Genomic DNA, 10,266 nt, shown 5'->3' on the forward strand with positions numbered 1-10,266 from the left:
CAGGGAGGTAGTTTATTCAGAAAATAGTTTTGCTTAGCTAAGATAAGGATGTGATTACGGAAGAAATGTGAGAGAATGTTTTATAGTAGAAAGGAGGTTCCAGGGGAATGAGAGGAACCTAGAAAGTTTCAACAGTAGTGTCATGAGTTAATAGAAAACAGGAAGCAAGCTGGGTATGTGCATTTAGAGGTGGTGTACATTTTCAGCATTATAAATGGATAGAGATGAGTGGCAATAGTTTACTTTGGTCCATAGGTTTTTGGTGTCTTAACTAGTTATGGATCTCTACCACTAAAGGAATTGCCTGTTGAACGCTGTTAGGATAAGAGTACTGAAGGCAAACTGCCTGGGTTTGAATTTTATTCTGTTCCTTTTGACCTTTCTGGGTTCAAATCCTAGCTCTGCGTATTAAGTTCTTTTAAGTTGATGATCTTTGAGCAAATGTCTTAGCTTCTGTTTGCCCATGTAAATGGACACAATAGTTGTTACCTTGTGAAAGAAGTTAATTCATATAATGACCGGCATTAACTAAGAAGCATCAGTGTACAATTTTAGTCAGTGGTAATTGACTAGCTGGACTGTGAGGCTGTGTGTGTGTGTGTGTGTGTGTGTGTGTGTGTGTGTGTGTGTGTGTAGCATGTAATAGAATGAAGAAAGGAAAAGATACTTTTTATAACCTACAGGCAGCTTTTCTCTGCTTTTGTGTCAAGAGGGAAGAAGGAAGTTTGGAGGATATGAATTCTATTTAATACTAAGCTCTCTTATTGAAAACCAGAGGTAGGTAGAATGTGTAATAATTTACAGAATTTCTAGACTTGATCTGATTTTTAAAAATTTATTTTCATTTTTTAGGTTGAGGCTGAGCTACAGTTAATCTGTTGTAACATTCTGGATGTACCGGACAAACACCTCATTCCAGCAGCTAACACTGGCGAGTCCAAGGTTTTTTATTTGTTTGTTTGTTTGTTTGTTTAAGACAGAGTCTTGCTCTTTCGCCCAGGCTGGAGTGTGGTGGCGCAATCTTGTCTCACTGAAACCTCCACCTCCCCGGTTTAAGTGATTCTTCTTCCTTAACCTCCTGAGTAGCTGGGTCTATACACGCCCGGCTAATTTTTGTATTTTTAGTAAAGACGGGGTTTCACCATATTGGTGAGGCTGGTCTCGAACTCCTGACCTTGTGATCTGCCCTCCTCAGCCTCCCAAAATGCTGGGATTACAGGCATGAGCCACCACGCTCGGCCTGATTTTTTTGTTTGTTTGTTTGTTTTGGCAGAGTCTTACTCTATTGCCCAGGCTGGAGTGCAATTGCGCAATGTCAGCTTACTGCGACCTCCGTCTCCCAGGTTCACCAATTCTCATGCCTCAGCCTCTCAAGTAGCTGGGATTACAGTTATGTGCCACCACGTCAGGCTAATTTTTGTATTTTTAGTAGAGATGGGATTTCACCATGTTGGCTGGGCTGGTCTCGAACTCCTGACCTCAGATAATCCACCCGTTTCGGCCTCCCAAAGCTGGATTACAGGCATGAGCCACTGCGCCCTGCCAGAGTCCAAAGTTTTCTATTATAAAATGTAGGTTTTATACTAGAAGGGAAAATGTGAGATTAAATGTTGACCTTTTTAGAATCATGACTTATTTTCAACTTTTATTTAAGAATAATTGTTTAATGTTAGAAGGATAGTTAATGTTGGAATAAAAAGATGGTCAGGCTATTATAAAAATGCATTAGCTTTTGCTTTACTTATTTATATAATTGTGCTTTTGTGGGACCTATCCCCTTTCCCTCCCCGTAGTGGCCATACCTTTCACAGTGCTGTCTCAATGTTTTACATAGAAATTTTATTTCATAATTAATAAACTCTCGTGCCATTCCTTGGAACCGCTTGCTTGTTTAATTTTAGTCTGTGATCATTTTGTTGATTTTTAGAGGCTCCCCAGTTAATTTCTGTGGGATTTTTACTTATATTTTGAATATGAAATGTCTAAGGAAAAAAACGAAAGAAAGTCAAACATTCCTGAGAGTGTTTAAAATTATTGAAGTATACCTGCTAATTGTTACATACATTTTGTCACATATTTTAGAAAATATAGAACTCTTTTAGCTTATTTTCCTTTAGAAATCATTGTTCCTAGTTAAAACATTTTTTTTAATTTGGTTTTGTTTTAGGAAAGGGGATAACCACAGGTATCTGGCAGAATTTGCCATCACCACTATTTATTTGAAAACTTCTTCTTCACCTCACATGAAACAAACCATAGCCATTAAACAAAAAGTCTTCATTTCCCCTCTCCCCAGCTGCTAGTAACCTCTATTTTACTTTGTCCCTATGAATTTGCCCATTCTAGATACCTCATGTAAGTGGGATCATATGATTTTTGTCCTTTGTGGCTGCCTTTATTTCACGTAGCACGATGTTTTCGTTTCATCCATGTTGAAGCATGTATCAGCGCTTCAGTCCTTTCTATGACTGAATAATAATTCGTTTTATGTATTTTGCACACATTGTTTAGCCATTGAACTTTTTATGGACAGTGGGTTTCTTTCCCCCTTTTTCTTATGGTGAGTAATGCTGCTGTGAACATTGGTGTGCTAAGTATTTGCCCAGACTGGAGTGCAGTGGTGCAGTCTCCGCTCACTGCAACCTCTGCCTCCCAGGTTCGAGCAATTCTCCTGCCTCAGTCTCCCGAGTAGCTGGCATGGTGGCATGCAGCTCTATTGCTAGAAACTTGGGAGGCTCAGGCAGGCGGATCGCCTGAGCCCAGGAAGTTGAGGCTGCAGTGAGCTATGATGGCACCACTGCAGAGACAGAACAAGATCCTGTCTGAAAAAGAAAAAAAATTACACACAGAATTATCTGTCCCAATTCCACTCCTAGGTGGAGTTGAAAACAAGGACACAAGGCCAGGCGCAGTGGCTCATACCTGTAATCCCAGCACTTTAGGAGGCTGAGGAGGGCAGATTGCTTGAGGTCAGGAGTTCGAGACCAGCCTGGCTAACATGGTGAAACCCTGTGTCTACCAAAAAAACAAACAAAAAACACAGGCCAGACACAGTGGCTCATGCTTGTAATCCCAGCACTTCGGAGGCTTAGGCAGGCAGATCACTTGAGGCCAGGAGTTCGAAACCAGCCTGGCCAAAATGGTGAAACCCCGTCACTACTAAAAATACAAAAAAAAAAAAAAAAAAAAAAAAAAGCCAGGAGTGGTATCACGCACCTGTACTCTGGAGGCTGAAGCACGAGAATTGTTTGAACCCAGGAGGTGAAGTTGCAGTGAGCTGAGATTACGCTTCCAAAAACAAAAACAAATTAGCCAGGATTGGTGGTGCATGCCTACAATCCCAGCTACTTGGGATGCTGAGGCAGGAGAATTGCTTGAGCCCTGGAGACGGAGGTTGCAGTGAGCCAAGATTGCTCCACTGCACTCCAGCCTGGGACAGAGTGAGACTTCATCTCAAAAAAAAAAAACAATACTTCCATAGCTAAGACCATTGTTGATATCTTCAGGCAACATCAACTCAGATTCTTTGTAATGCATATCTGTCTGTATTTTGCTTTTCAAAGAACGGATCTTTAAACATCACTTATAAGTTTCCTTAGAGATCCATGGGCTAGGAGTCAGTGGTCCCGGACTCCAGTGCGAGGTGGCACCTAATAACTCTTCTCTCCTCTCCAGCCTAAGTGCTGAATTGTGGGTAATGGCTGAATCCTCCAGCCTGGACATAGTAACATCAGGAAGCATGGGCAGCCAGCGCAGCCTAGGGCTGCGGAGAAACATCACGGGGGGAAAGGGAAGGCCCAGAAATAAGGTCTGGTGCCTCCATAAGGAAGGCTTTTCTTTCCCCGGCCTGAGCTGCTTTTGTTACCTGGAGTCTCCCACAACTCCTTGCAATTCCCCAAATGCACCAGGTTCTCTCTGGCCCAAGCCAATTTTCCACCATCTCTTCCTTCCTACTGACGCAGTTTGGTTAATTCCTACTGATCTTCTAGAACTCAGCTTAAGGGACACATCTTCCAGGGAGCCTTCCCTGCTTCCCTAGGCTGAGGTAGCCTCCTCCTCTGGCCTCTCAGAAACCTTTCACCTTTGCAGCACTTATCACAGGACACCATGGACATCTGTTTGATCATCTCCCACCTGGATTCCCCCCTAAACTGTGAGCACCTTGAGGGCAGGTGCTCATCTTGTATGCCAAGTGCCTGGAACAGGCCTGGCATGTAATGAGCTCTCTTGGTGAACATGCAATGAAATGGATGGAAGCTTCCATGACAGCTGTTTTCTTCAGGAGCTGCTGCCTCCAAAGAGAACAATTCACTGAGCCTGAGAGAGAGCAAGAGTTCTCTGAGAGTTTCCCAAATTATTCGTCATTGGCAGAGCGCCTCCACGGAAGGTACAGGGGACCCCAGAGGCAAAAATGATGTGGAGCCAAGAGGCTGGCACTTCTGTCACTCCAGGCAAGCAGGCAAGCCTCAAGCCCAGTCCCCAGACCCCCAAGTGCCCTACTGCGGGTCCCAGGAGTAGACTCCCTGCTGTCCTTAGAGAGCTCCTGATGGTCCTCGCAACTTCTGAGTCACTCCTTCTCCCACATCATCTGCCTGTGTTTCCTGTTTCCTGGGTACAGGAGTCCGTGGAGGCAGAGAAGGGACCAGGCTTCTCTGGGAGGAGGAACTGCCCATTTGTGCAGTGAAAGGCAAGGCCTCTTGCAGAGGGTGAAGGAGATGGCTTTGACTTTGGGAAGCTAAGCAGCTGACCCTGGCCCTGTTGTATCTTGGAAGGACATCAAAAAAATGAGCTTAGATGGCAAAGACAATATTTAGGTGAGCTACCCAAAATAACTTCTAGACAGACACGTGGAGGGGCACTGTCCCCTCTCCTGTTCAAAAGCTTTGGATCCAAGCCCAAGCTACAAGTAGAGCAGGCAGCAAGCTCCCTGGAGTGGAGGCATTCCGAGGCTGGGTGGCCCCTTGGCAGGAATGCCTTTGGAGGATTTCCAGAAACAGCTGGACTAGATAGACTTTGAGAGTCCTCTGACTCACAGATTGATGATTCTCGCAGGAGGAGTTTTCTGGAACAAAAGGAGGCTTAAGAACATCAGCTCCTTGAGGTTCTAGGGGGTGAAGGGAGGGGACACAGAGGGCATGTAAGAGGAACTTGACTCCTGCCCCAACAAAGCAGTGCAGAGCTTCGGGGAGAGGAGTCCCATCTCCAAACCTCTTAGTGAGGTCCAAGGATCTGGGGTGGAGGTGGGGGAGACAGACAACAGCAGGCTGGAGCTGGGCAGTGGGGCACATCAGGGAATTCAGCTGAGTAGGATGAGGGACCAGCAGGGGCTATAGATCAGCTAGCCAGAGGTGGAGTCCAGGGAAAGTAGACAAAAGCACAGTGCACCCAGCACCCAGTTCGTGAGCTTGCCACACTCTCTGCTCTGTGACTGCAAGAGATAGACAGTGCTTTATCCAGTTGGAAATTAGAAGCAAAACCTCTAAGTGCCACCTCCTGGTGAGAGCTCCCACTTCCACCACTTCCAATCGGAGTGCAGCCCTGGAACTGTGTAAGTCCCATTGCTCTGGAATTAAGACCAATAGCCTTAGTGTGGCCTTTAGACCCTACATGATCTGGCCCCTGCCTGCCCCCAAGCCTGGCCTTGAGCAGCTCTCCCAAGTCCTTGTTTACTCCACATATGCTGGCCCTCTGTCTTGTTCTAGAAGGCATGGTGTCCCTTCCCTCTGGCCTCTCCATTACACTGTTTTTGCTGCAGGAACACCCACCTCATTGAACTCCACAACCAGTGGAGACCTCCACCTATTCCCAAGTTTAGCTCAAAAGCCACTTCCTCCAGGAAGCTCTTCTGGATACCCCAGATCAGGCCAAATTTCTTTCTCCTAGCCCTGTGTGTTTCTCCTTTAGACCATTCACTACAATTGTAGTTAAATGACTGTCATTTAACATCCGAATCCCCTGCTAGACTGTAACCTCTGTGGGGGCAGAGCTGTGTCCATCTTGTTCACCACCAGACCAGCCCAGAGCTTGGCACAGAGTGAGTACTAGGGAATAATTGTAGGGAGAGACAGAGAGAGAGAGAAAGGAAGAAGGAGGGATAGAGGAAAGGAAGGAAGAAGGGAGGGAGGGAGGGAGGAAGGAAGGAAGGAAGGAAGGAAGGAAGGAAGGAAGGAAGGAAGGAAGGAAGTCCCAGAGAAAAATATCATTCTTCATAATAGAAAGATGATGGAACATGAAACATGATTAATTAAATCATGCACATAAATAGAGGCCCATATGTCAAGGTTCTATTTGTTCTGTGACAGTGTAAAAACTGCACATTTTTTATCAAGATGGAAAAACAATAAACAAAACACCATGTGCTCCATCTCCTGGTAAGACCTCCTGCCACTGCGTCAGAGTGAGCTCCACTGCATTCTGCTCCATGAGGAGGAGCAGGTGGGCCTCCAAGTACAGAGAGACCTGGTCCCAGTTTCAGAGCTGGGACCCGGAAGCCAAGCTGGAGGTCAGGGACCAAAGGCAAAGAGATCAGAGGTAGATGAATTCTCTCCTCCACACTGAGTCCTGGGCTTGGTGGTTGGCTTGTTTCATCTTCACAGTAAGTCTGTGAAGTAGGAATCATTATCCTTATTCCACAGGTGAGGAAATTGGGCTTCAACAGGATAAAGAATTTGGTTAGTGTCATACAGCTTAACAAGTGGCAGAACTACAGTTTGTCATAGCTCCACTTGACCTCAACAATCATGTTCTTTTTCTGTAGCTTCTTTGAACAAGAGGCAGAGGTCTTGCTAACAGCTATTGGTGTAGTATTGAGGCTGTGGAAGTCAGGGCAGTGCTGGGCAACACACGCTGTTTTTACCTGTGCCACAGCCATCCCCATTTCTGGCAGCACATCCCTCTCTCTGAGGGGTAACTCATTCTATGTGGTTCTGGGGAGCTGACCCTGTCTCTTTTTCTCCTCAGATTCCAAAAGTAGATAGATGCCCCTGTTCTTAATTTTTTTAATTAAAAAAATTTCTTTTTAGACACAGAGTCTTCCTTTGTCACCCAGGCTGAAGGACAGTGGTGCGATCTTGGCTCACTACAGCCTCAAACTCCTCGGCTCAAGCAATCCTCTTGCTTCAGCCTCCTGAGTAGCTGGAACCCCAGGCACGTGCCACCAGGCCTGGCTAATTTTAAAAATTTCTTTGTAGAGATGGGGGTCTTACTATGTTGCCGAGGCTGGTCTTGAACCCCAAGGCCTCAAGTGATCCTCCCAGCTTGGCCTCCCAAAATACTGAGATTACAGGTGTGAGCCTTGGCAACTGGCCTAATCCACCTGTTAGAACACCTATCCCCAGCTAGGTGTGGTGGCTCACGCCTGTAATCCCAGCACTTTGGGAGGCCAAGGCGAGCAGATCACCTGAGGTCAGGAGTTTGAGACCAGCCTGGCCAATATGGTGAAACCCTGTCTCTACTAAAAATACAAAATTAGCTAGGCGTGGTGACACATGCCTGTAATCCCAGCAGCTCAGGAGGCTGAGGTAAGAGAATCGTTTGACCCTGGGAGGTGGAGGTTGCAGTGAGCTGAGGTTGCAGTGAGCCAAGGTTGCACCATTGCATTCCAACATGGGTGACAGAAAGAGACTCTGTGTCAAAAAAAAAAAAAAAAAAAAAAAAAAAAAAAAAGACCAGACAGGGCCAATCAGAGGCCTTCTCTGGATTTTGGATTTTGTGCTGAATCTATTGGTCTTTTTCTCTGAGGTGCTAAGTAATTTGGAAACAGAATTGGGGCTGCCATGGGACATCCTTCTTGCCATGTGCAGAAGGCCAGCTATGGACTCAAACCATCAGACAGAGGGAAGGAGAAAGGGAGACATAAGATGGAGACCACTCTGAAGACCTTGTTTGAGCTCTGGATCCAATCATGTATGAATTGCCCTTGCTTGGACTTCCCAGGTCCACGAGTTAATAAGTTCTTCTTTTTTTTTTTTGACAGTCTCATTCTGTTGCCCAGGCTGGAGTGCAGTGGTGTGATCTCGGCTCACTGGAATCTCCACCTCCTGGGTTCAAGAGATTCTCTTGCCTCAGCCTCCCAAATAACTGGGATTACAGGTGCCCACCACCATGCCCAGATAATTTTTGCATTTTTAGTAGAGATAAGGTCTCACAATGTTGGCCAAGCTGGTCTCAAACTCCTGGCCTCACATGATCTGCCTGTCTTGGTCTCTGAAAGTGCTGGGATTACAGGCATGAGCCACTGTGTCTGGCCAATAAGTTATCTTTTTGCCTTGAGCAGATATAAGCTGGAGAAAAGTAAGTTCACCTGGATGGAGGAGATGAGAGGGTAGGCACCTAGAACTGCTCAAGTGACACCGAAGGGGACAGGAAGGGGAGGTGATCTCCTTTGGAGGATTTGGAGGTCGGTATGTCTGTGCCCCGACCCAAATCTCAGCTTGAATTGTAGTTCCCATAATCCCCATATGTCATGGAAGGGACCCGGTGGGAGGCAATTGAATCATGGGGGTGCTCGTGATAGTGAGTTCTCGTGATAGTGAGTGAGCTCTCACGAGATCTGACGGTTTTATAAAGGGCTTTTCCCCCTTTTGCTCGGCACTTCTCGCTGCCATCATGTGAAGAAGGATGTGTTTGCTTCCCCTTCTGCCATGATTTTAAGTTTCCTGAGGCTTCCCCCAGCCATCCTGAACTGTGAGTCAATTAAACCTCTTTCCTTTATAAGTTACACAGTCTTGGGTATTTCTTTATTAGCAGCATAAGAATGGATTAATACAGGAGGGGAAGCAGAGTCTATTGACTTGACAAGGGCCATCTTGTCAACCACCCACCAGCCTGCCATGTGACTTTGTACCCATGGTGTACTTCTCTGATCTCAGGCCTGCCATCTGCAGAGGGATGTACTAATTTGCAAAATACACCAGGGACTGCTTGTTCCTGGGAAACCACAGTGAAATGGGAAAATTTCCAGTGAAATAAATATAAAGAGATCTTTCCTGATCTGGAGAGGGAGGAGGGGCCACACATTTACTGAGCACCTAATGTGTGTTGGGAACACACATTAGGTGCCTTGCTGCTTCATTATAAGCCACTAAACTGAAAACAGGGTACAATGCTTGACACCCAATGAATCGCTCTCTCCAAAAGGAAATATTTTGGGGCTGAAAGAAACATCCCAAATAATCCTCACAAGATTCCGATGAGAAGAGAGCCAGAGACAAGGAAACTGATGTTCAGAGAGGACCAGAGACCCCCCACAAAGCCACAGAGTTGGTAAGTGGCTAAGGCAGAATTCAATACACATCTTTTTTTTTTTTTTAATTTATTATACTTTAAGTTCTGGGATACATGTGCACAATATGTAGGTTTATTACATAGGTAGACATGTGCCATGGTGGTTTGCTGCACCCATCAACCCGTCATCTAGGTTTTAAGCCCCACATGCATTAGGTATTTGTCCTAATGCTATCCCTTCCCTTGCCCCCCATCCCCCGACAGGCCCCAGTATGTGATGTTCCCCTCCCTGTGTCCATGTGTCAATGCACATCTTTCAGGCCCAAGAACTTACACATTTTGCCCTTGGCCTGGACTGACTGAAGCCAACACCTTAGCAAGAAATACCCATGGTGGGAGCCTCCTCTGGGCACCTGGGGCAGAGGAGATGGAAAAAACAGGTTGAATTATATCACTTACGAAAATAAGACCGAAAGCATTCGATGATGAGGGATGTGTAACTGATGCAACACCAGTGATATCAGGAATGGCTTGGAATGAAGGTCTTATCTAAACCCTTGGCCTTGAGGGTGGGAGATCTTGCTTGTGCGAGGACAGGGAAGCTGAGAGATGGCCATAGCTGTGGTCAGGAGGGCCTGACACTGTCAGAAGAGGGGTTGTTTCTGCACAAGGCAAAGGAAACAAGGCAAGAGGGATAGCAAGAGAGACTTAGGATAGATAAGGGAAACTTCCTTGGAGGCACCAGTAAGGAAGCTGTGGGCTGGTGGACTAGATGACTTTGCAGGATCTGTGGAGACCAATTCATGGGGACCGCTAAGAGCTATTGCTCTGAGGTCAGCCCGGCCTGGGTTGGAATACCAGCTCAGCCTGTCACTGACTGTGTGACCCTGGGTTTCTTTGTTCAGAGCCTCCATTGACATTGGGAAATCAGCATAGTCTTTCATCAGCACCCGGCACAGTCTTCAGCGTGTGGAGCAGGGACAACAATAGAGATGCTCCAACCTTATGCTCTGGGGAGGTGGGAGGCCTCTTCCACTCCCT

This window comes from Gorilla gorilla, chromosome 4 (genome assembly GCF_029281585.2).
Source record: "Gorilla gorilla gorilla isolate KB3781 chromosome 4, NHGRI_mGorGor1-v2.1_pri, whole genome shotgun sequence".
In the NCBI taxonomy this organism is placed as follows: domain Eukaryota; kingdom Metazoa; phylum Chordata; class Mammalia; order Primates; family Hominidae; genus Gorilla; species Gorilla gorilla.